Below are 27,220 nucleotides of genomic sequence, written 5' to 3'. Positions count from 1 at the left end.
CACTTGATTAAGCAAGGTGTAACCTGGAATGGCCCTAATCTGCACTGTTGTACTAAAAATAAAGGATCATGGATGTGTAGGTGTGACAGTCTCAATCCAGGGATACTAGCATTTGGGTTTACTGTAGATGAAGAGCCACCTACTTGCACTATCCAAGTACAAACATGGGGCAATAATCACACCCGGGCTAGTTATCTAAGACAGGGAGCTACCCACGGGCTGGACACCTGTCGGGTCAGGTGGCCAACCTTCTGCTTACGACCTCTTGAAATGACTAGGGTGGGAAACGCCCATTGATTCATGTGAGAACTCACAATATAACTCAAATACAGGTGAGTATTATGATGCAGCAGGAGGCTCTAGAGGCAGTGGTGAAATTTGGACACCCAATTCCACCCCTATCTCTTAGTTTGAAGTCTATCATTGAAGGAAGTAGTACCTCCCAGAAACACTTGGTTAAAATGCAGCAAAACAATGCCCAAATTGGGAAAGCAATAAGCATGTTAGGGGACCACAGGTGGTGGGAAGTAGCTTATAATGCCAGCCAGCATCCCTGGGCAGCCCTAGTAACGGCTCAATGCCTGGTCCTAATAGTTCTAATTATAATGTCATGTTATTTGAGATGCTTAACACGTCGATTGAACCGTCTGATTAGTAATCTTGAGTTGGCTCGGTTGTTAGAGGATCGACGAAGGACTGCTGGGAATTAGGAGTGCCTAAAGTATGCGAATGAAACTGTAACACGAATAAAGTTAACGTGTATTTTACTGGAACTATGTAGGTGTCGTTTTCCCAGAAGCTTGTATTAAACTTTGAGATACAATGTCTTCAGCTAGTTAGATTAGATGAGGCATAACATTCCACATCGGGGCACATAGTATGCTTTGCCCTGCCAGGCGAGCTGTGTGTTATTAGTAAGTTAGGGTTTTGATTTTAGATTTGTATGCCAGAACAATAAATCAGTGTTTTACGAAGGACCAAAATGCCTTTAGTGAGGCCGTGCGAAATGATGTATGTGTAATGTATGGATCTTTGTTAGTGGAACAAGCCTGAGAAAACCTGCAACGCATTGCTGCGGGTATGCGCCCCATGTGGGTGACTGATCGACATTTAAGGACAATGTCCACTTACCAACTTACCATGACTATGTGTCAAGTCAGGGGGTTGGTGCAGGCGTACCCAGTGGAACACGAGTGTCAGTGGCCGGGAATATAGAAACATAGAAACATAGAAGATAGGAGCAGGAGTAGGCCATTCGGCCCCTCGAGCCTGCTCCGCCATTCAATGAGATCATGGCTGATCATCCAAATTCAGTACCCTGTCCCTGCCTTCTCCCCATATCCCTTGATCCCTTTAGTCTTAAGAAATATATCCAACTCCTTCTTGAATATATTTAATGAGTTGGCCTCTACTGCTTTCTTTGGTAGAGAATTCCACAGGTTCACCACGCTCTGGGTGAAGAAATTCCTCCTCATTTCTATCCTAAATGGCTTACCCCTTATCCTTAGACTGTGACCCCTGGTTCTGGACTCCCCGACCATCGGGAACATCCTTCCAGCATCTAGTCTGTCTAGTCCTGTTAGAATTTTATAAGTTTCGATGAGATCCCCTCTCATTCTTCTAAACTCCAGCGAGTACAAGCCCAATCGACCCAATCTCTCCTCATACGTCATTCCTGCCATCCCAGGTATCAGCCTGGTGAATCTTCGCTGCACTCCTTCCATGGCAAGAACATTCTTCCTCAGATAAGGCGACCAAAACTACACACAATACTCAAGATGTGGTCTCACCAAGGCCCTGTACAGCTGCAGCAAGACATCCTTGTTCATGTACTCAAACCCTCTCGCTACGAAGGCCAACATACCATTTGCCTTCTTAACCACCTGCTGCACCTGCATGCTTACTTTCAGCGACTGGTACACAAGGACGCCCAGGTCTCATTGCACTTCCCCTTCTCTCAATCTATTGCCATTCAGATAATAATCTGCTTTCCTGTTTTTGACACCAAAGTGGATAACCTCGCATTTATCCACGTTATATTGCATCTGCTATGCTTCTGCCCAATCACCCAACCTGTCCAAATCATACTGGAGTTTCTCGGCATCCTCCTCACAGCACACACGCCCACCCAGCTTTGTGTCATCTGCGAACTTGAAGATATTACATCTAGTTCCCTCGTCCAGATCATTAATATATATTGTCAATAGCTGGGGTCCAAGGACCGATCCCTGCGGTACCCCACTAGTCACTGCCTGCCACTCGGGAAAAAGAGCCATTTATTCCAACTCTTTGCTTTCTGTCTGCCAACCAATTCTCTATCCAAGTCAATACCTTGCCCCCAATCCCATGTGCCTTAATTTTACATGCTAATCTCTTATGCGGGACCTTATCGAAAGCCTTTTGAAAGTCCAAATACACAACATCCACTGGTTCTCCCTTATCTATTTTACCAGTTACATCCTCAAAAAATTCCAGTAGATTAGTCAAGCACGATTTACCTTTTGTAAATCCATGTTGACTTTGTCCGATCTTGTCACTTTTACTGGTATGATAACCACCTGACCTGTCCTATTGCAACGGGAACCTTTTTTACCCCAGTCCAACCTGTGAGACTTGGGGTGCAGGTGTTATTAAGCATTTATTCACATAGGTAAGTAGAAATCACTGTGAAACAGCAATTACACCAGTATGTGACTCAGTTCGGCTATGACATTCCATCTCTGCCAGAACGATTGGTAGAGTTAATGAGATGCATCAGTCAGTCTCAAAAGCACTATTATACCTTGGCCCAGGAAAACTAAACTTAAAAACATTTTTTTTTAAATTTGTTTACGGGGATGTGGGCATCGCTGGCAAGGCCAGCATTTATTGCCCATCTCTAATTGCCCTTGAGAAGGTGGTGGTGAGCTGCCCTCTTGAACCGCTGCAGTCTGTGTGGTGAAGGTGCTCCCACAATGCTGTTAGGGAGGGAGTTCCAGGATTTTGACCCAGCGACAATGAAGGATCGATGAGATACTTCTAAGTCAGGATGGTGTGTGACTTGGAGGGGAACTTGGAGGTGGTGGTGTTCCCATGCTGCTGCCCTTGTCCTTCTAGGTGGAAAAGGTTGCTGGTTTGGGAGGTGCTGCCGAAGAAGCCTTGGCGAGTTGCTGCAGTGCATCTTGTAGATGGCACACACTGCAGCCACAGTACGCCGGTGGTGGAGGGAGTGAATGTTTAAGGTGGTGGATGGGGTGCCAATCAAGCGGGCTGCTTTGCCCTGGATGGTGTCAAGCTTCTTGAGGTGTTGTTAGAGCTGCACTCATCCAGGCAAGTGGAGAGTATTCCATCACACTCCTTACTTGTGCTTTGTAGATGGTAGAAAGACTTTGGGGAGTCAGGAGGTGAGACACTCGCCGCAGAATACCTAGCCTCTGACCCGCTCTTGTTGCCACAGTATTTTTGTGGCTGGTCCAGTTACGTTTCTGGTCAATGGTAACCCCCAGGATGTTGATGATGGGGGATTTGGCGATGGTAATGCCATTGAATGTCAAGGGGCGGTGGTTAGAGTCTCGCTTGTTTGAGATAGTCAATGCCTGGCACTTCTGTGGCGCGAATGTTACCTGCCACTTATCAGCCCAAGCCTGAACGTTGTCCAGGTCGTGTTGCATACGGGCATGGACTGCTTCATTATCTGAGGAGTTGTGAATGGCACTGAACACTGTGCAGTCATCAGCGAACATCCCCATTTCTGACCTTATGTTGGAGGGAAGGTCATTGATAAAACAGCTGAAGATGGTTGGGCCCAGGACACTGCCCTGAGGAACTCCTGTAGCGATGTCCTGGGGCTGTGATGATTGACCATCAATCACCACAACCATCTTCCTTTGTGCTAGGTATGACTCCAGCCAGTGGAAAGTTTTCCGCACGATTCTTCAGTTTTACTAGGACTCCTTCATGCCACACTCTGTCAAATGCGGCCTTGATGTCAAGGGCAGTCACTCTCACTTCTCTGGAATTCAGCTCCTTTGTCCATGTTTGAACCAAGGCTGAAATGAGGTCAGAGCTGAGTGGTTTTGGTGGAACCCAAACTGGGCATCAGTGAGCAGGTTATCGGTGAGTAAGTGCTGCTTGATAGCACTGTCGGTGACTCCTTCCATCACTTTGCTGATGATTGAGAGTAGACTGATGGGGCGGTCATTGGCCGGATTGGATTTGTCCTGCTTTTTGTGGACAGGAAGTATCTGGGCAGTTTTCCACATTGTCGGATAGATGCCAGTGTTGTAGCTGTACTGGAACAACTTGGCTAGAGGCGCGGCTAGTTCTGGAGCACAAGTCTTCAGCATGATAGCTGGGATGTTGTTAGGGCCCATAGCCTTTGCAGTATCCAGTGCGCTCAGCCGTTTCTTGATATCACGTGGAGTGGCTGAAGATTGGCTTCTGTGATGGTGGGGACCTTGGGAGGAGGCCGAGATGCATCATCCACTTGGCACTTCTGGCTGAAGATGGTTGCAAACGCTTCAGCCTTGTCTTTTGCACTGACATACTGGGCTCCACCATCATTGAGGATGGGGATATTCATGGAGCCTCCTCCTCCTGTAAGTTGTTTAATGGTCCACCACCATTCACGACTGGATGAGGCAGGATTGCAGAGCTTTGATCTGATCCGTTGATTGTGGGATCGCTTAGCCCTGTCTATAGCATGCTGCTTCGGCGTTTTAGCATGCATGTAGTCCTGTGTTGCAGCTTCCCCAGGTTGGCACCTCATCTTTAGGTACACCTGGTGCTGCTCCTGGCATGCTCTTCTACACTCGTTGTTGAACCAGGGTTGGTCCCCTGGCTTGATGGTAATGGTAGAGTGAGTGATATGCCTGGCTATGAGGTTACAGATTGTGGTGGATTACAATTCTGCTGCTGCTGATGGCTCACAGCACCTCATGGATGCCCAGTTTTAAGCTGCTAGATCTGTTCTGAATCTATCCCATTTAGCACAGTGGTAGTGCCACACAACACGATGGAGGGTGTCCTCAGTGTGAAGACGGGACTTCGCCTCCACAATTACTGTACGGTGGTCACTGCTACCAATGCTGTCATTGACAGATGTATCTGCAGCAGGTAGATTGGTGAGGACGAGGTCAAGTAGGTTTTTCCCTTGTGTTGGTTCTCTCACCACCTGTCGCAGGCCCAGACTGGCAGCTATGTCCTTCAGGACTCGGCCAGCTCGGTCAGTGGTGGTGCTACTGAGCCACTCTTGGTGATGGACATTGAAGTCCCCGCCCAAAGTACATTCTGTGCCCTTGCTACTCTCAGTGCTTCTTCCAAGTGGTGTTTAACATGGAGTACTGATTCATCAGCTGAGGGAGGGCGGTAGGTGGTAATCAGCAGGAGGTTTCCTTGCCCGTGTTTGACCTGAAGCCATGAGACTTCATGGGGTCTGGAGTCAATGTTGAGGACTCCCATGGTCACTCCTTCCTGACTGTATACCACTGTGCCACCACCCCTGGTGGATCTGTCCTGCCAGTGGGACAGGACATACCCAGGGATGGTGAGGGAAGAGTTTGGGACATTGGCTGAAAGGTATGATTCTGTGAGTATGACTATGTCAGGCTGTTGCTTGACTAGTCTGTGGGACAGCGCTCCCAATTTTGGCACAAGTCCCCAGATGTTGGTGAGGAGGACTTTGCAGGGTTGACTTGGCTGCGTGTGCCAGTGCCGTGCCCCTAGGCCGGTGCCGGGTGGTCCGTCCAGTTCCATTTTTATTATTGTTTCGTAGCGGCAATTTCCGAGGGCAGTTAAGGGTCAACCACATTGCTGTGGGTCTGGAGTCACATATAGGCCAGACGGCAGATTTCCTTCCCTAAAGGACATTAGTGAACCAGATGGGTTTTATGACAATCGATTGGTTCATGGTTACCCTTACTGATACTAGCTTTTTTAAAATTGCAGATTTATTTAATTAATTCCCCAGCTGCTGTAGTGGGATTTGAACTCATGTCTCTGGATGATTAGTGCAGGCCTCTGGATTACTAGCCTAGTGACAATACCACTATGCTACCGTTCCCTAAGGTTAGGGATGATTCGTCCTGGTGGGATAGTGGTATGAATATCGAGGTTTATCCTTGGATAAGGATTATCTCCCACGTTTTGGTCATTGTTCAGTTAGTGATTGTGTCATATCTATTGATAATAACCTGCCGTGTTAACAGGAGACGAAAGCAGTGAGAGTTGGTTAAGCTGTTGCAGAAGACGCCGAAGGAAGAAGACAACGCCTACAAAGCGTAAGTGTCTGTGGCCCGAATATTCGGGTGCACAGCCACTTGAGGGTGGTCTGTAAGACTAAGCCATTTGCTGTAACTTCTGCTGTAACTTGACCAAACTTAAAAGTTGATCAAATTTTATGTACCAGCATGCTTTGCGAGGCCAAGAGACTGGTTGCTGAGAGAACGTTTGCAAAAATAAAACTGCTGCAGTTGTAAGCTGTGAAGGCTGCCAACTGTCCTTCACAGATAAAGAGGAAATAGCAGAGTTCCTGACCATCATTTTTCAATCCTCTCTGGCTTCAGGTGTGGTGCCAGAGGACTGGAGGACTGCTAATGTGGTACTTTTGTTTAAAAAGGGAGAAAAGTATAGACCGAGTAATTACAGGCCAGTCAGCCTAACCTCAGTGGTGGGAAAATTACTGGAACGAATTCTGAAGGACAGGATAAATCTTCATTTAGAAAGACACGGATTAATCAAGGATAGTCAGCATGGATTTGTTAAGGGAAGGTCGTGTCTGACAAACTTGATTGAATTTTTTGAAGAGGTAACGAGGGTAGATGAAGGTAGTGCATTTGATGTAGTGAATATGGACTTTAGCAAGGCTTTTGATAAGGTTCCACATGGCAGACTGGTGACGAAGTTAAAAGCCCATGGGATCCAGGGCACAGTGTCAAGTTGGATTCAAAACTGACTCTTAGACAGGAAGCAGAGGCTGATGGGTGTTTTTGTGACTGGAAGGCTGTTTCCGGTGGGGTTCCGCAGGGCTCAGTACCAGGTCCCTTTTTGTGGTATATATCAACGATCTTGACTTGAATATAGGGGGTATGATTAAGAAGTTTGCAGATGATACTAAAATCAACAATAACAACAGAAAATGCTGGAAAAACTCAGCAGGCCAGGCAACATCCGTGGAGAGAAATTGGAGTCGACGTTTCGGGTCTAACCCTTTTTCAAAACTGGAAAGGAAATGAAATAGATCGAAAGGCAGGGCTGGGAGAGAACAAAAGAAGTGAAGGGACATTAAGAGGTATTCAAAATGAGACGAGATGGTGATAGGACTAGTGGAGACAAAAGACGGCTCAGATTAGGTGTGAAATGTTCTGGCAGGATGAGGCAGAGCTGCCATATGGGAGAGAAAAAAAAAAGGAAGGGGGGGGGGAAGGGAGAAACTGCAAAGGGGTGGATAAAAAATATAAGTAAAAATGTAATAGGGGCCGAGGTTATGATCTGAAATTGTTGAACTCGATATTGAGTCCGGAAGGCTGCAAAGTGCCTAATCGGAAGATGAGGTGCTGTTCCTCGAGTTTACGTTGAGCTTCCGTGGAACAATACAAGAGGCCAAGGACGGTGAGGTCTGAGTGGGAATGGGGCGGTGAATTAAAATGACAGGCGACCGGAAGCTCGGGGTCACCCTTACGGACTGAACGGAGGTGTTCCACAAAGCGGTCGCCCAATCTGCGTTTGGTCTCCCCAATGTAGAGGAGACCGCATCGTGAGCAGTGGTTGATACTGAAGAAGGAAGCTGTAGACTGCAGGAAGATATCAATAAATTGGTCAGGTGGGCAGAACAGTGGCAAATGAAATTCAATCCGGAGAAGTGTGAGGTAATGCATTTGGGGAGGGCTAACGAGGAAAGGGAATACACATTAAATGGTAGGACACTGAGTAGTGTATAGGAACAAAGGGACCTTGGAGTGCATGTCCACAGATCCCTGAAGGTAGCAGGCCAAGTAAATAAGGTGGTTAAGAAGGCATATGGAATGCTTGCCTTTATTAGCCTTGGCACAGAATACAAGAGCAGGGGGGTTATGTTTCAACTGTATAAAACACTAGTTAGGCCTCAGCTAGAGTACTGTGTGCAGTTCTGGTCACCACATTACAGGAAAGATGTGATTGCACTAGAGAGGGTACAGAGGAGATTTACAAGGATGTTGCTGGGAGTAGAGAATCTTAGCTATGAGGAAAGACTGGATAGGCTGGGTCTGTTTTCCTTGGAACAGAGGAGGCTGAGGGGAGACCTTATTGAGGTGTATAAAATTATGAGGGGCATAGATAAAGTGGATAGAAAGGACCTATTTCCCTTAGCAGAGGGGTCAAAAACTAGGGGGCACAGATTTAAAGTAATTGGGGAAGGTTTAGAGGGGATTTGAGGGGAAATTTCTTCACCCAGAGGGTTGTGGGGGTCTGGAACTCACTGCCTGAAAGGGTGGTAGAGGCAGGAACCCTAACCACGTTTAAAAAGTAATTGGATGTGCACTTGGGATGCTGTAACCTGCAGGGCTACGGACCAAGAGCTGGAAAGTGGGATTAGGCTGGATAGCTCTTTGTTGGCCGGCGCGGACACGATGGGCCGAAATAGCCTCCTTCCGTGCTGTAACTTTCTATGATTCTATAAGCAACAGACCTTGAGAATTCTGTAGAAACAAGCTATTGAACTGTGGAATCATTGCAAAAACAGGAACATCTTCAGACTTTGGGATGGTAACCGGCCTTGAGGTCCACTGACTGACTACTGATAAGAAGCAGAGACAAACAACTGCTGGCCATCATTAATACAATTTGGGACATGAATGCTGTGGGCGGTTTGCCAAGTTTTAGGGTATAAAAACTGCTGCTAAAAAACACTCTGGGCTGCTGCAGTAATTCGGGCCATTTGGTCAGTTGCCAGTTAAAGAAGTATCACTAATTACTGCCAAACCGACCACTCGTGGGTGTTAGTACATATGTGCTTGCTTATGATCGCTTGAGCTTAAAGTAAATGAGTAGATCTGTGTGTGCTTACTTGTAATAAGTGAAAGAACGAGTACGGGTTGTAGCTTTTACTATATGTAACAGTTTTGTGTGTGCTTACTTGTAATCTCTTGCTGATTTTTAAGTAAAAGAATAGTTTTCCCTGAAATCTTTGTCTCGAGTTGTTTGTTCCACTGGGTCTGAACTCTATAAACGGTTGGACGGGGTAAAGGTAATTTGCACGGCCTACAAGACTTGAGCATATAATCCAGGTTGATACTCCAGTGCAGTACTAAGGGAATGTTGCACTGAAGCAGGTGCTGCCTTTCGGATGAGACGTTAAACCGAGGCCCCATCTGCTCTCTTATAGATGGACATAAAAGATCCCGTGGCACTATTTCGAAGAAGAGCAGGGGAGTTCTCCTTGGTGTTCGGGCCAATATTTAACCTTGAACCAACATTACTTAAAAAAAAATGATCTGGTCATTATCGCATTGCTGTCAGTGGGACCTTGCTGTGCAAATACCGGCTGCCACATTTCCTACATTACACCAGTGACTACACTTGAAAAATATTTCATTGGCTGTAATTTGCTTTGCGACGTCCCGAGGTCATGAAAGGCACTGTATAAATGTAAGTCTTTTCTTTTTCTTCTCCAGGTTACCACTAGCAGTGGCATGAACCTGGGTTTATAAAAATCATAATGGGATTACATGAGGTAAACTATCTCTCCTCGTCCTTCTCAACCTGTCTCCAGCCTTTGACATGGTTGACCACTCCATCCTCTTCCAATGCCTCACCACTATCGTCCAGCTGGGTGGGACTGCACGCGCCTAATTCCATTCTTATCTATCTAATCGTAGCCAGAAAATCACTTGCAATGGCTTATCTTCCCACTCCCGCATCGTTACCTCTGGCGTCCCCCAAGGATCTATCCTTGGCCCCCTCCTATTTCTCATCTATATGCTGCCGCTTGGCGACATCATCCGAAAGCACAGCGTCAGTTTCCACATGTATGCTGACGACACCCAGCTCTACCTCACTACCACTTCTCTCGACCTCTCCACGGTCTCTAATTTGACACACTTCTTGTCCGACATCCAGTACTGGATGAGCAGAAATTTTCTCCAATTAAATATTGGGAAGACAGAAGCCATTGTCTTCGGGCCTCACCACAAACTCCGTTCCCTAGCCACCGACTCCATCCCTCTCCCTAACATCTGTCTGAGGCTGAACCAGACTGTTCGCAACCTTGGTGTCATATTTGACCCTGAAATGAGCTTCCGTCCACATTTCCGCGGCATACTAAGACTGCCTATTTCCACCTCCGCAACATCGCCCGTCTCCGCCCCGTCTCAGCTCATCTGCTGCTGGAACCCTCAACCAAGCCTTTGTTACCTCTAGACTTGACTATTCCAATGCACACCTGGCTGGCCTCCCACATTCTTCCCTACGTAAACTTGAGGTCATCCAAAACTCGGCTGCCCTTGTCCTAATTCGCACCAAGTCCCATTTGTCCATCTCCCCTGTGCTCGCTGACCTACATTGGCTCCCGATTAAGCAATGCCTCGATTTCAAAATTCTCATCCTTGTTTTCAAATCCCTCCATGGCCTCACCCCTCCCTATCTCTCTAATCTCCTTCAGCCCCACAACCCCCCAAGATATCTGCGCTCCTCAAATTCTGCCCTCTTGAACATCCTTGATTTTAATCGATCAACCATGCCTTCAGCTGCCTAGGCCCTAAGCTCTGGAACTCCCTCCCTAAACCTTTCCGTCTCTCTACCTCTCTTTTCTCCTTTAAGACACTCCTTAAAACCTACCTCTTTGACCAAGCTTTTGGTCATCTGCCCTAATTTCTTATGAGGCTCGGTGTCAATTTTCTGTCGTATAACACTCCTGTGAAGCACCTTGGGACGTTTTACTACGTTAAAGGCGCTATATAAATATAAAACTTGTTGTTGTTGTTGTAGTATGAGTGCGGGCATTTCAGATCTCTTTTCCGTAGTAACTTGCAGTCCCCAGTACAGCGTCCAAATGTGTTTCGATGATCCTACAACTTTTGCTTCCACTATCCTACCTGGAAGACCACCTCCGATACTGACCACTTTTTATGTGAAAGAACTGCTTCCTGACATCAGTCCTGAACTTGTCTTTTATCTTGCAGTTCGGGTCTCACTTAAAATACTGCTCCTGATTTATCATTTCAATTACCCTTAGTATTTTATCCATCTACAAGGTTCCCTCAAATCCACCTTCATTTAAGATTGAAGAATCTCAGATTAACTAACCTTAACTCAGTCTGCTGATTTTAAAACCCTCTCCACCGCCCAGCATAATCTGGGCGTAGGGGGCTGTTAAAATGGAATGGGTGAATTACCCGCTCCATGACAGACCCATTATGATTTTACAAAGCCTGATTTTTCAGGCGTACGAGGTGCTCACCTGAGTCAGTCGGGAGCCTCATACATTTATGCAAATTATGCCAGTAGGACCCCAACGCTATCTTAACCAGGAAGTCAGCAGCCGCCACAACACCAAGATCCTGGCCAGAGAACCAAAGAGGCCTTGTGAGGGTAAAGTTAAAACTTCCTTTTGTAGGGGCCAGGAGGAGCAGTAGCGAAACGGACTTTACCCCCCCCCCCCCTACAATCCGGCCCCCTTCTCAAACCGCCCCTCTCCCCGCACTTACCTTGGGCCTGGCGGCCACACGACTTTCCGCCACTTCCCGGCCGATTTGGTTGAGGAGTCGGCCAGCGACATGCCAATGAGGCCCAGTGTTAAAATCAGCTGGGTCTCCCACTGCCCCATCTCGCCATGGGAGTTACAATTCCCACCTGCAGATCAGCCTCGCGAGCCTTCTATGCCCTGCCTTCGCACTTAGATATTTATTTTGTGACTTAGCGACAGAACTGAATAAATTCAGATCACAGGGCATTTTCCCAGACCATTAAAAAGTTTAAGTTTCAAAAGATGTTTGTTTCTTACCATATCTCTTCTCGCTCTCTTCATCTTCTCTCTAGCACTCTGCCGCTCTGCACTCTTCTACTTAACGGTTATGTTACAATTAGTTACACTGATGGCAAGAAGAACCTTCCCAACATAGAACCTTGTCAAACATCAGTGAGGCTCACACTGCTTTACATGAATTTTTGTCCCTCCCCAACTGATCTAAAACAAAAGCAAAATACTAAAGAAGTACTTTTTGAAGTGTAGTCACTGTTGTAATGTAAGAAATGCAACAACCAACTTGCACACAGCAAGCTCCCACAAACAGCAATGTGATAATGATTTGTTTTAGTGATGTTGATTGAGGAATAAATATTGGCCAGGCCACCAGGAATAACTCCCCTGCTCTTCTTCAAAATAGTGTCATGGGATTTTTTACATCCACTTGAGAGAGTAGACAGGGCCTCGGTTTAATGTCTCATCTGAAAAGACAGCACTTCCGACAGTGCAACACTCCCTCAGTGCTGCACTGCAGTGTCAGCCTTGATTTAGCGTTCAAGTCTCTGGCGTGAGACTTGAACCCTTGACCTTCTGAATCCAAGGCAAGAGTGCTACCAACTGAGCCACGGCTGAAGGCTGAAATCTGAAATAAAGACAGAAAATGCTGAAAATACTCAGCAGGTCAGACAGCATCTGTGGAGAGCAGTCAACTGTGACTCAGTGGTTGCACTCTCACCTCTGAGTCAGATGGTTGTGGGTTCAAGTCCCACTCCAGAGACTTGAGCACACAATCTAGGCTGACACTCCAGTACAGTACTGTGATAGGTTGGAGGGCAGGAGTGATTAAATGACAAAAGGGATGATGGTGTAAGGTATCGAACCTTGGTTAGACCACACTTGGAGTACTGCGTACAATTCTGGTTGCCGTATTATAAAAAGGATATAGAGCTAATAAAGAGGGTGCAGAGAAAATTTGCAAGGATGATACCAGAAATGCAAGGGTACCCCTATCAGGAAAGAATGAACAGGCTGGGTTTCTTTTTCTCTTGAAAAGAGAAGGCTGAGGGGTGACCTAATAGAGGTCTTTAAAATCATGAAAGATTTTGATCAAGTAAATACATAGAGAGTGTTTCCACTTGTGGGGAAGAGCAAAACTAGAGGCCATCAATATAAGATAGTCACCAAAAAATCAAATAGGGAATTCAGAAGAAACTTCTTTACCCAGAGAGTGGTGAGAATGTGGAACTCACTACCACAGGGAGTGGTTGAAGCGAATGGTATAGATGCATTTAAGTGGTCTAGACTCCCCAGCCAGGTGAACATCCTCCCTGCATCTACCCTGTCAAGCCCTGTAAGAATGTTGTATGTTTCAATGAGATCACCTCTCATTCTTCTAAACACTAGAGAATATAGCCTAGTCTACTCAGTCTCTCCTCATAGGACAATCCCCCCATCCCAGGAACCAGTCTGGTGAACCTTTGTTGCACTCCTTAGGTAAGGAGACTAAAACTATACACAATACTCCAGGTGTGGTCGCACCAGGGCCCTATATAATTGCAGTGAGACATCTTTACTTTTATACTCAAATCCTCTTGTAATAAAGGCCAACATACCATTTGCTTTCCTAATTGTTTGCTGTACCTGCATGTTAACTTTCAGTGATTTGTGTACAAGGACATCCAGGTCCCTCTGAACACCAACATTTCCCAATCTCTCACCATTTAAAAAATACTCTGCTTTTCTATTTTTTTCTACCAAAGTGGATAACTTCACATTTCTCCACATTATATTCCATTTGCCATGTTCTTGCCCACTCACTTAGCCTGTCTATATCCCCTTGAAGTCTCCTTGTATAAATTACATTTGGTCCCCTCATCCAAATCATTGCTTGTGAATAGCTGGGGCCTAAGCACTGATCCTTGCGGTACCCCACTAGTTACAGCCTACCATCCCGAAAATGACCCGTTTATTCCTACTCTCTGTTTTCTGTCCATTAACCAATCCTCAATCCATGCTAGTATATTACTCCCAATTCCATGAGCCCTAATTTTGTTTAATAACCTCTTGTGTGGCACCTTATCGAATGCCTTCTGAAAATCCAAATACACCACATCCACTGGTTCCCCCTTATCTATTCTACTAGATATAACCTACAACAGATTTCTCAAACACAATTTCCCTTTCATAAATCTGTGTTGACTCTGCCCAATCCTATTATTATTTTCTAAGTGCCTTGTTACCACGTCCTTAATATTAGATTCTAGCATTTTCCCTACTACTGATGTCAGGCTAACTGGTCTATAGTTCTGCATTTCCTCTCTCCCTCCTTTCTTAAATAGTGGGGTTATATTTGCTATCTTCCAATCCACGGGAACTGTTCTAGAATCTATGGAATTTTGGAAGATGACAACCAATGCATCCACCATCTCTATAGCCACCTCTTTCAAAACCCTAGGATGTAGGCCATCAGGTCCAGGGGATTTATTGGCTTTTAGCCCCATTAATTTCTCCAGTACTATTTTTTTACTAATACTAATTTCTTTCAGTTGCTCATTCTCGCTAGACCCTTGGTTCACCACTATTTCCTGCAGTTTTTTGGTGTCTTCTTCTGTGAAGACAGACACAAAGGGCTGGATTTTACCAGGCCCGAGGAGGCGGGAATGGAGGCGTGTGGGGTGTTAAAAATTGCAAAAAGTGGCGGGCGGGCCTGACCCCGCCTCCAAGCAATTTTCCCAAATGCGTGGTTTCTGATCCCATCTCCGTCCCGCCTCCAAGAGGCAGGATAGGCCCTTAAGGTCCTTAACAACCACTAAATTGCCTCTATAATCCCATTTTGAGAGGCCTTTCCAATTTTAACATATTTCCCACGTGATTCACGTCTCCTCTGAAACACGATGGTGAAACCTGGCGGGAGCACAATTGGATTGCTGACTATCAGCTGCAGCTCCACCATTAACTAGGAGATTTGATCAGTCATCATTTGCAGGTGGCAGGACTTTGTTGTCTCAGGTCTGGGGGAACCTTTAGCAGGCATAACCATAGCTGTGGAAGTTTGGAGCCTGACACCCATCTCCAGTGTGACCTCCTGGGAAACCCCTCTCATCACCTTAACTGAGCGCTTCCTCAACTGAGGCATCTACCAGAAGCATGGGAACCATTTATTTCCTTTCCTCCTGGACATCAGATTCAGACAAAGACCAGCCGTGGCAGCAGTAGAACCTGCAACAACAGGAGCGCCAAGCTGCTGCTCACCCACCTGAAGCTGCAGAGGCCAGAAGGCGCCAGCCCATGTGTGGTAAACCACTGTTATTGTATATTGTTACCTCTGGGTGGCGCTGTGTACCAAGGCATGCCTCAGCTGACTCCGCCCACATGACCAGGTATAAAGGTGGGGGTTTCGCCGACTCACTTCCTTCTTGGAACCAGCCACCCACGAGAGGCATGCTCTGTTCTCTAGTTAAAAAAAGCCTTTTCATCACCTTCCTGATTCATCGTCTTTTATGGAGTAATTGATAAGCGTATCAATTTTATTAACTAGAAGTAAAATGGCGACACCTGAACAGCAACAACAGCAGGCGTTGCTGCGAGCCCTCAGACCGGCATGCCTGGACCTCGACCCTCAAGCAGCAGGTTCATCAACCAATTTCGAACACTGGCTGAGCTGCTTTGAATCCTTCCTAGGAGCCTCCGCCGTGACATCGGAGGAGAACAAACTAAAAGTTTTGACCGCCCAGGTGAGCCCTCAAGTATATACGCTCATCCGGGACGCTACTACGTACACGGCGGCCCTCGAACTACTAAAAGGGCAATACACGCGCCGAGTGAACACGATTTACGCCAGACACCTCTTGGGATCCCGCAGGCAGCAACCGGGGGAATCGGTAGAGGCATTTTTACGGGCGTTACAGACACTCTGCAGAGACTGCGACTGTAAGGAGGTAACGGCTGCGGGGCACGCGGAGGGACTTACTTGTGATGCCTTCGTCAGGGGCCTCCAGTCCGACTACTCCCGGCAGAGACTGCTCGAAAGCAAGGAGCTCGACCTGAAAACGGCCGTAGCCCTTGCGCTCTCGCTAGATGCGGCCCACCGAAACCTCGAAGCATACTCGCGTAACGGCGCCGCGCCATGGCCATCGCGACCGTGGGACATGGGACCGCCGCCCCCGGCACCAACTGCTGCAGCGATGTCCCGAAATCAACTGGGACAGCCGCCCCCGGTAAGAACTGCAGCGATGCCCCGTAACCAGGCCCAAAAATGTTATTTCTGTGGCCAGTTAAAACACCCTAGAGCGCACTGCCCGGCTAAGACCGCTACCTGCTCGGGCTACGGGAAGAAAGGCCATTACGCCAATGCCTGCAGGGGGAAACCAGCGAACGCCAGCAGCGCCGCGTGCGAACCATGGGGGCAGCCATCTTATCCGCCATTTTGTGCACCTCCGGCCGCATGGCCGCTGCCATTTTATCCGCCGCACTCAACCGCCACTTCGTCTCCGGACTCGACCACCGTCTCGTCGGACGACCATACCAACTCACTAAGCCATACACTGGCCTCCGTTACGCTGGATCAAGCCCTCCCTCATCACCTATCCAGCTCCATGATGGATATCACGGTAAACGACCGCGCCACCACTTGCCTAATCGACAGCGGGAGCACAGAGAGTTTTATTCACCCAGACACGGTACGTAGCCACTCCCTCACGGTCCTGCCGACGCGCCATCGGATTTCTATGGCGTCCAAGTCCCATTCAATGGACGTCGGCGGCTACTGTGTGGTGACCCTTTCGGTTGGGGGCACAGAATATAAAAATTTTAAACTTCTAGTCCTGCCCCGTCTCTGCGCTGCCGTGCTGCTAGGGTTGGATTTTCAGTGCCACCTTAAAAGTGTCACATTAGCATACGGTGGACCCCTCCCCCCACTCACAGTCTGCAACCAACACCTTTTAAATCGCCCGCCACAAACCACCTGCAGCCTTTCCACACTAAAAGTCCCCCCCCCTCCCTTGTTCGCTAACCTCACCCACGACTGTAAACCCATCGCTACCAAGAGCAGGCGGTACAGCGCCGGGGACAGAGCTTTCATTAGCTCTGAGGTGGAGCGGCTCTTGAAGGAGGGCATTATCGAAGGGAGCACTAGCCCCTGGCGAGCCCAGGTTGTAGTCGTTAAAACCACTGATAAACGCCGCCTGGTCATTGACTACAGCCAAACCATAAACCGGTACACTCAGCTGGACGCATACCCCCTTCCTCGCATATCTGATATGGTCAACCAGATTGCGCAATACAAAGTATTCTCCACCATTGACCTTAAGTCAGCATACCACCAGCTCCCCATCCGCCATGAGGACCGCCAGTATACTGCCTTCGAGGCGAACGGCCGCCTCTACCACTTCCTTAGGGTTCCCTTCGGCGTCACCAACGGGGTTTTGGTCTTCCAAAGGGAGATGGACCGGATGGTTGATGAGAACGCGCTGCAGGCCACCTTTCCCTATCTGGATAACGTCACCATCTGTGGCCACGACCAGCAGGACCATGACGTTAATCTAGAAAAATTCCTCCGTACGGCCCAACGGCTGAACCTAACATACAATAAGGAGAAATGTATGTTTCGCACCAAACGCCTCGCCATTCTCGGCTGCGTGGTGGAGAACGGAGTCATCGGGCCCGACCCCGACAGAATGCGCCCCCTAATGGAGCTACCCCTCCCCCACTGCCAAAAAGCACTGAAGAGATGCCTGGGGTTTTTCTCCTACTATGCCCAGTGGGTTCCCCACTATGCAGACAAAGCTAGACCCCTCATCAAATCCACCTCCTTCCCCCTGACACCAGAGGCGTGTGCAGCCTTCACTCTTATCAAGAGCGATATCGCGAAGGCCACAATGCACGCAGTGGATGAGTCGATCCCCTTCCAAGTGGAGAGCGATGCATCCGACTTCGCCCTAGCTGCGACCCTTAACCAGGCGGGCAGACCCGTGGCCTTTTTCTCAAGGACCCTCCAGGGCGCCGAGACCCGACACTCCTCTGTCGAAAAGGAGGCCCAGGCTATTGTGGAAGCGGTGCGTCAGTGGAGGCATTACCTGGCCGGAAAACGGTTTACCCTGCTCACTGACCAGCGTTCAGTAGCTTTTATGTTTAATAATAAGCAGAGGGGCAAAATCAAGAACGACAAGATCTTGAGGTGGAGAATCGAACTCTCCACCTACAATTATGATATCTTGTACCGGCCCGGGAAGCTAAATGAGCCCCCAGACGCCCTATCACGTGGTACATGCGCCAACGCGCAGGTTGATAGACTGCAGACCCTCCACAATGACCTCTGCCACCCGGGGGTCACCAGGTTCTTCCATTTCATCAAATCCCGTAACCTGCCCTACTCCATCGAGGAGGTCAGGACCATGACCAGGAACTGCCAAATCTGTGCCGAGTGCAAACCGCACTTTTATAGGCCGGACAGAGCAAGCCTGATCAAGGCCACTCGCCCCTTCGAGCGCCTGAGCGTCGATTTTAAAGGGCCCCTCCCCTCCTCTGACCGCAATGTGTACTTCCTCAACATAATTGATGAGTACTCCCGTCTCCCGTTTGCCATCCCTTGCCCAGACATGACCAGTACCACGGTCATCAAATGTCTGAATGACCTCTTCGCCTTGTTCGGGTTCCCTAGCTATATACATAGCGACAGGGGCTCATCTTTCATGAGCGACGAACTTCGGCAGTACCTGCTAGCAAGAGGTATTGCTATGAGCAGAACCACCAGCTACAACCCCCGGGGGAACGGCCAGGTGGAAAGAGAGAACGCGACGGTTTGGAAGGCCGTCCTCTTAGCCTTAAAATCTAAGGGCCTTCCGACCTCTCGCTGGCAGGAGGTCCTCCCTGCGGCGCTCCACTCCATCCGGTCACTGCTTTGTACTGCCACTAATGCCACCCCTCATGAGCAAATGTTCGTTTTCCCCAGGAAGTCCACATCGGGAACCTCGCTACCGGCATGGCTGACTTCTCCTGGGCCCGTCCTACTGCGGAGGCACGTAAGGACCCATAAAACGGACCCCCTGGTCGAGAGGGTGCACCTCCTACACGCCAACCCCCAGTATGCCTGGGTGACATACCCAGACGGGCGGGAGGACACGGTCTCCATACGAGATCTCGCACCCTCGGGTACCCCTGAACTACCACCGTTATTCCCCACCACCCCTCCCAATCCAACCCCTGTAGACGACATGCCGGAGCCCCAGGACCCTTCGTTGACCACCCAGACACCAGATCCGATGTTGGATGCTGCAACACCGCCGCCGCCACCACGACGATCAGGACGTCAGACAAGGCCTCCTGATAGACTTAACTACACGAACTTGTAGTACCCTTCACCCCGCCGGACTTAATTTTAAACAAGGGGTGAATGTGGTAAACCACTGTTATTGTATATTGTTACCTCTGGGTGGCGCTGTGTACCAAGGCATGCCTCAGCTGACTCCGCCCACATGACCAGGTATAAAGGTGGGGGTTTCGCCGACTCACTTCCTTCTTGGAACCAGCCACCCACGAGAGGCATGCTCTGTTCTCTAGTTAATAAAAGCCTTTTCATCACCTTCCTGATTCATCGTCTTTTATGGAGTAATTGATAAGCGTATCAATGGAAGCCTGTTGGTGCAGGAGATACCCCCCAAACAGGGTCTACAGACAGAGGATCAGCTACCTCAACACGAGTGAGCGGCAGTGCCAAAGGTGGCTCCAACTTTCGTGAGAGGTAGTGGGTGACATCTGCACAATGCTGCAGCCAGACCTGGAGCCCAGAGGAGCAGGTGGACACCCCTTACCAGTGGCCGTCAAAGTCACCACCGCACTCAACTTTTTTGCTTCAGGCTCATTCCAGGGATCAGCAGCAGACACCAGCGGCATCTCCCAGGCGGCCGCACACACTTGCATCATGCAGGTAACCGATGGCCTCTTTGCCATCGCGCACAATCACATCCATTTCTCCAAGGATCATGCAAGTGTCATGGCACATGCGGTTGGATTAGCTAATCTGGCAGGCTTTCCAAGGGTGCAGGGCATTGTTGACTGCACACATGTGGCCCTTAAGGCACCCCATCGTAATCCAGGTATTTTTGTCAACCGCAAAGGCTTCCACTCCCTCAATGTGCAGCTGGTGTGTGACCACAAGAAGGAAATTTTGCATGTTTGTGCCAAGAACCCTGGCAGTTGCCATGACTCCTTCATACTGCGCCAGTCTAGTGTGCCTCCACTCTTCAGTCTGCCAGACCAACTTAACGGATGGCTACTTGGAGACAAGGGCTACCCCCTGAAGATGTGGCTAATGACGCCGTTGAGGAGCCCATCCAACGAAGCTGAGGAGAGCTACAACGACAGCCACATTTCCACCAGATCCATAATCGAGCAAACCATCGGCATGCTGAAGATGTGCTTCAGATGCCTGGATAGATCAGGTGGAGCCCTGCAGTACTCAGCAGCCAGGGTCTCCAGAATCGTCGTGGTTTGCTGTGCACTTCACAACATGGCTCAGCATTGTGGCTTGCAGATTCCTGAGGACCAAGTGGTTCCTCACATGGAGATGGAGATGATGGAGATGGAGGAGGAGGAAGAAGAAAAAGAAGAAGAAAAAGAAGAAGAAGAAGAAGAAATAATAATAGCTGACATAGCTGCCCGGGATGCAAGGAACGCACTCATCTTGGCCAGATTTGCTTAGCCTAGCCAATCAAGCACTTTTGCCTCGCAGCTTCTTACCAGAGCATCGACAATGGCCAAGAACCAGCGGATTCCTAGCACTCTGACCACTATACTGACAATTGCAAGTAATCCTAAGCCCTCAATGTGGAAGTCCCATTTGCGAAATGACACACACCACAACTGTAACAGTTGCCATCGAATTTTTATTTATAATAACCAACTGATGGCATTTTAAAAATAAACACAACATTTCACCCAAGTGACTACCCTTGTGACTATTTGTGCAGTATCTTTCTCTTACGCATGGTGCTTCCCCTGTGGCTTCAGCAGATGTGGAGGCCCCTTGCTCACTTTCTTGCTGCTCCTGTCTCGACACCTTTGGCGGGCGTCCTCTGGAGTTGCGAACCTGTGAAGGCTCGGCAACAGTCTGCTGCTCCTGCGGCTATGCAGGGGTTGAGACGCCGATCTCAGTTGGGTGGGGACTCTGGTGGGGCTCTGACAGTGGAAGTGTGAGCGCTTGGAGAGGAGCCCCCACTTCCTTGTTCTCTGCTACCAACGTCCCTCTCATGGGTCAGGTCCACCTCAGCGCTTGCAAGTGGCTTGAGAACACCTTGCTGCACATCAGGGGGGCCATGGGGACCCGTATCTGCACTGGCAGTCCTACTCAGAAGGACTTCTATGAAGGTCTGGTTTCTCTGTTCAATAGCTGACCATCGCTCCTCCAGAGATGTCAGTCTATTCTGAACACTCACCATGTTTTCTACACTCTGGCGGCCTAGCTCCTCCATGGCCGTAGCCATCCGCTCGTCTACTGTAGCCATCCTTTTCATGGAGGTTGCCATCCTTTCCGTGGTGCTGCGTTCATGCGCCAATGACTCCACAAAGGCTCTGCACATGTTCGCGATGGACTCCTCCATTCGCTCCACACTCGCAGCGACCCTGGAGACAAAACCTGCCAGAGGCTCCTGCACCTGTTCCTGGAGTTCCAGCACTGCTGTTCTTCTGGATGGACCCAGAGGCAGAGGGTCGACATGCAGCTGAGCTGAGCTGGGAGAGTCCTGCGCCCTCCGACTAGGACACTCCACTGCTGTCCCTGTCTCTAAAATATGCTGATGCTCACTTGTGAGCTGTGATACACCAGGTGACAACACTACTCTATCTCGCGATGGTCCCACTGAGGTGTGAGTGTCTACGCTGGTGCTGGGTTGGCTAAATTCTGCTGACGCTGCGCCCTCAGAGTTTGCAGCTTCCTCTGAGGAGTCTGGAGGCTCAGGCTGTTCCTCCTGGATAGTGGGGACGGGTGCTTGCGATGGTCCTGTGGGGGAGTAAAGGAAAGAGTCAGAGATGTGAGGCCATGGTTACATGCACATTGCATATTGCAGATGATCATAAGTCCATCTGTTAGAGCTTCAGAATCATTATCAGCGACTCATGCAATGTCAGTGAGAGAGATAAAAACTATTCTGTCACCAGCTTGCTGTGGTGCACCCGTCTGTCCGTCCCCCACTTGCGCATCGTCCTCGAATCCCACGATCTCCAGGACTGCCTCCTCCCAAGGGGTGACGTGGGCTACTGAGGGTGGCCCTCCTCCTGTCCTTGCTCTTTCCCTCTTATTGTGACCTCTCTTTTCCTGCAATGAGGGAGACAAGTGGAGTTTGAGTGAGAATGAAGGAGTGAGTGTAGAGAATCCATAGCATAGATGCTTAGAAGGAGACAAAGATGGAGTGAGGTGGCAAGACCAAGGGCCCTCCCTGTGTGTTGTAAGTTGTTTTCATAGCATCACAGTGATAGGGAGTGTGAGGGCTGCATAGTCGAATAGTTAGGTGAATGTGACCATAGAGAGAGAGGGAATGGGTAAGGGTGCAGGGATGTCAGTGTCAAGTGGGATGTGGAGGAAGATGTTGCTAAAGCTGAGTGCTGGTGAGGAGAGGCAATGGGGATCAGATTGAGGGTGATGGGAAAGTCATACTCACTTTTCCAGTGCGCAGAAGGTCATGAAACCTCTTCCTGCACTGAAGCCAGGTTCTGCGGATCATTGACAACGAGTTGACCTCCTGGGCCACCTGGATCCACACAGCCTTCGCCTGCTGGGGAGGCTTCTTCCTCCCTGAAGAAGGGAATAGCACCTCCTTACTAGCTCTTGCTCCCTCCACCAAAGCTTGCAGGGCGACGTCATCAAATCTGGGAGCAGACTTAGGTCTCTCGCTGCTCATTCTGCCTCCAGGTCCCTCTCACTGCAAAAGCCAAAAGGTTGGCAGTCTGCAGAAGAAGCAAGGCTTCTTGCAGACCTTAAATGCAGCAGTAATGATGACGTCATCGGAGGCGAGTTTCAGACTGAAAAAACTAATTGGGCCATGGGTTCCCACACGCTGGAACTCAATTGCCCAATTATGTGAAAATCGCATCAATCTCCCACATCGATTTGGAATCGGGTGGATAACACGAAAAGTGGATGACACGACCCCAGCCCGCCCCAATGACAAAATCCAGCCCAAAGTATTTGTTTAGTTTCTCTGCCATTTCCTGATTCCCCATCATAATTTCTCCTGTCTCAGCCTGTAAGGGACCCACATTTACTTTCGCTAATCTTTTCCTTTTTACATCGCTAGTTTACTCTCATTCTATTTTCCCTTTCTTTATCATTTTCTTGGTCCTCCTTTGCTGAATTCTAAATTCCTCCCAATCCTCAGGTTTACTATTCTTTTTGATAACATAATCAGCCTCTTCCTTTGATCTAATGCTACCTTTAACTTCTCTGTGTCAGCTGTGGCTCAGTGGGTAACACTCTCGCTTCTGAGTCAGAAGGTTGTGGGTTCAAGTCCCACTCCAGGGACCTGAGCACATACAGCGAGGCTGACACTCCAGTGCAGTGCTGAGGGAGTGCTGCACTGTCGGAGGTGCCATCTTTCAGATGAAATGTTAAACCGAGGCCCCATCTGCTCTCTTAGGTGGTTGTAAAAGACCCTATGGCATTATTTCGAAGAAGAGCAGGGAAGTTATCCCTGGTGTCCCGGCTAATATTTATCCCTCAATCAACATAACAAAAACAGATTATCTAGTCATTATCACATTGCTGTTTGTGGGAGCTTGCTGTGCGCAAATTGGCTCCCGCGTTTCCCACATTACAACAGTGACTCCACTCCAAAAAAAGTACTTCATTGGCTGTGAAGTGCTTTGAGACATCCGGTGGTCATGAAAGGCGCTATATAAATGCAAATCTTTCTTTCTTGTTAGCCACGATTGGACCACTTTTCCTGTGGGGTTTTTGTGCCTTAAAGTAATGTATATTTGTTGTAAATTATGTATTAATTCTTTAAATGCTAGCCATTGTTTGTCTACCGTCATACCTTTTAATGTAATTTCCCAATCTACCTTAGCCAACTTGCCCCTCATACTTACGTAGTTTGTTTAGATTTAAGACCCTAGTTTCAGATTTAACTAAATCACTTTCAAACTCAATATAAAATTTTATCATATTATGGTCACTCTTCCCTAAAAGCCCCTTTACTACAAGTTTATTAATTAACCCTTTCTCATTGCACAATACTAGATCTAAAATAGCCTGTTCCCTAGTTGGTTCCTCAACATACTGATCCAGTAAACTATCTTGCATACATTCCATGAACTCGTCCTCCACACTATTACTGCAAATTTGGTTTGCCCAATCTATATGTAGATTAAAGTCCCCCATGATTACTGTATTACCCTTGTTACATGCACCTCTAATTTCCTGATTTAAACTCTGCCCTACATTACAACTACTGTTTGGGGGCCTATAAACAACGCCCACCAATGTTTTCTGCCCCTTGCTGTTTCTTAACTCCACCCAAACTGATTCTACTTAATTTTTGAAGCTAAGATCCTTTCTCTCTGCTGTCTTTATCCCATCCTTTATTATCAGGTCTACCCACCCCCTTTTCCATTTTGCCTATCTCTTCTAAAAGTTAAGTATCCTAGAATATTTAGTTCCTAAACTTGGCCACTTTGCCACCACGTCTCCGTTATAATTATTAGTTCAAACCTGTAATTTCTAGCTACACTATTAATTCATCTATTTTGTTGCAAATACTTCTTGCATTCAGATATAGTGCCTTCAGCTTTGACTTATTTCTATTTTTCCCTGATGTCACCGTAGTCACTGATGCCCTATTACCTTTGTTACTCTCTGTCCCTTCCTGACCTACTCTGCTTATTTTTACCCAAAACTCTACTCTGCTGTAGAGTCTTGACATTTCTCTCGCTGCTTTTAAAGTTACTCTCTCCTGAATCCTTCCACCCCCCCCCCCCTTCATTAGTTTAAAGCCCTGTCTATTGCCCTAGTTATTCAGTTTGCCAGGACACTGGTCCCAGCCCAGTTTCAGTGGAGCCCGTCCTAACGGAACAGCTCCCTCTTTCCCCAGTGCTGGTGCCAGTGCCCCGTGAACTGAAACCCCTTCCTCCCACACGACTCTTTGAGCCACACATTTAACCTTCTAATCTGTTTTTCTCTATGCCAATTTGATCCTGGCTCAGATAACAATCCAGAGATTACCTTTGAGGTTCTGCTTTTTAATTTGGATCCTAGCTCCTCAAACTCCCTCAGCAGAACCTCATTCCTAGTTCTACTTATGTTGTTGGTTCCTATGTGGACCACAACAACTGGATCCTCCTCCTCCCACTCCAAGTTCTTCTCCAGCAATGAGGAGATGTCTTTAACCCTGGCATCGGGCAACACAACCTTCGGAACTCTCGGTCGCAGCTGCAGAGAACAGTATCTATCCCCCTGACTATACAGTCCCCTACCACAACTACATTCCCTTTCACTCGCCGCACTTGAATGACCTCCTGCACCATGGTGCCATGGTCAGCTTGTTCATCTATCCTACAGGCTTTTCCCTCATCCACACAGGCAGCACGAACCTCATACCTGTTGGACAAGGGCAAAGGCTGAGGCTCCTCCAGCACTGCACCTGGGGTCCCCTTAGCTGCCTGAGTTGCAGTCACACCCTCCTATCCCTGACCACTAACCAGACCTGTACCACTACCTTACCTAAGAGGTGTGACTGCCTCCTGGATCAAAGTGTCCAGGTAACTCTCCCCATCCCTGATGCCCCGCAATGTCTGCACCTCAGACTCCAGCTCAAAACCTCTGAGCTGAAGTTCCTCAAGGTGCAGGCACTTACTGCAAACGTGGTTGTCCAGGATCACAATACTCTCCACAAACTCCCACATGCTGCAGTTGCGGCACACCACCTGCACTGCCATATTCAGGTAACTTGGTTTACAGTATAGTTTCTATACTTACTTGATCTAAATTAAGTTAAGGGTACTGAAATTAAATATCTACCTGTAACACAAAGCGCTACAAGTAGTGAAGGCAAAAAGCAAGAACCCCTTCCCTCTCTTCTCCAAATTCCCACTCTTTCCAAATTCCCAAATAAAACACTCTGTTCAAGTCTACTCCATTTAATCCCAATCTGTGCAGACCGCAAGAGCTCTACTTGCTAAAAAAAACAGCCATGGACGACTAAAGATGTAAGGGACAAGGTAGGTCATGCCTGACAAACCTGATTGAATTTTTTGAGGAGGTGACTGAAGTAGTGGACAGGGGAATGTCTATGGATGTTATTTTCCAGAAGGCATTTGATTAAAGTCCCACATAAGAGACTGTTAACTAAGGTAGAAGCCTATGGAATTGAGAGCAAATTATTGACCTGGTTAGAAAATTGGCTGAGCGGCAGGAGACAGACAGTAAGGATAATGGGTAGGTACTCAAATTGTCAGGATGTGACTAGTGGTGTCCCTCAGGGATTGGTGTTGGGGCCTCAACTATTCACAGTATTTATTAACGACTTAGATGATGGCATAGAAAGTCAAATATCCAAGTTTGCCGATGACACAAAGATGGGCGGCATTGTAGGCAGTGTAGATGAAAGCATAAAAGTACAAAGGTATATCGACAGATTTAAGTGAATGGGCAAAACTGTGGCAAATAGATTTCAATGTAGGCAATGCGAGGTCATCCACTTTGGACCTAAAAAGGATAGAACAGGGTACTTGCTAAATGGTGAAAAGCTAAAAACAGTGGAGGTCCAAAGAGACTTGGGGGCCCAGGTACATAGATCATTAAAATGTCATGAAGAGATACAGAAAATAATTAAAAAGGCTAATGGAATGCTGGCCTTTATATCTAGAGGACTAGAATACAAGGGGGTAGAAGTTATGCTGCAGCTGTACAAAACCCCGGTTAGATCACACCTGGAGTACTGTGAGCAGTTCTGGGCACCACACCGTAAGAAGGATATATTGACCTTGGAGGGAGTACAGCGTAAGGTTACCAGAATGATACCTGGACTCCAAGGGTTAAGTTACGAGGAGAGATTACACAAATTAGGGTCGTATTTCTTAGAATTTAGAAGGTTAAGGGGTGATCTGAACGAAGTTTTCAAGATATTAAGGGGAGTAGATAGAGAGAAACTATTTCCGCTGGTTGGGGATTCTAGGACTGGGGGCATAGTCTAAAAATTAGAGCCAGACCTTTCAGGAGTGAATTAGGAACCACTTCTACACACAAAGGGTGATAGAAGTTTGGAACTCTCTTCCGCAAACAGCAATTGATGCTAGATCAATTGTTAATTTAAAATC

The 27,220-nt window shown here is 48.0% G+C and overlaps 1 long non-coding RNA gene across 2 annotated transcripts in view; it reads left to right on the top strand.

Annotated features, from left to right (window-relative positions):
* Positions 1 to 27,220, top strand: part of LOC147108573 (uncharacterized) — a 71,627-nt gene that overhangs the window by 2,798 nt on the left and 41,609 nt on the right. The window contains exon 3 of one of the 2 annotated variants that reach the window (XR_015080610.1): positions 6,186 to 9,128. The exons of the other annotated variant lie outside the window; for it this stretch is intronic. This is a non-coding gene — a long non-coding RNA (uncharacterized LOC147108573). Of the gene's footprint in view, positions 1 to 6,185; positions 9,129 to 27,220 lie in introns of those variants that run through there. 2 annotated transcript variants of the gene reach the window in all.

Source organism: Somniosus microcephalus, chromosome 13 (genome assembly GCF_052327205.1).
Source record: "Somniosus microcephalus isolate GS21.2 chromosome 13, FLI_Smic_1.0, whole genome shotgun sequence".
NCBI classification, from domain to species: domain Eukaryota; kingdom Metazoa; phylum Chordata; class Chondrichthyes; order Squaliformes; family Somniosidae; genus Somniosus; species Somniosus microcephalus.
This window is presented reverse-complemented; position numbering and strand designations above follow the sequence as displayed.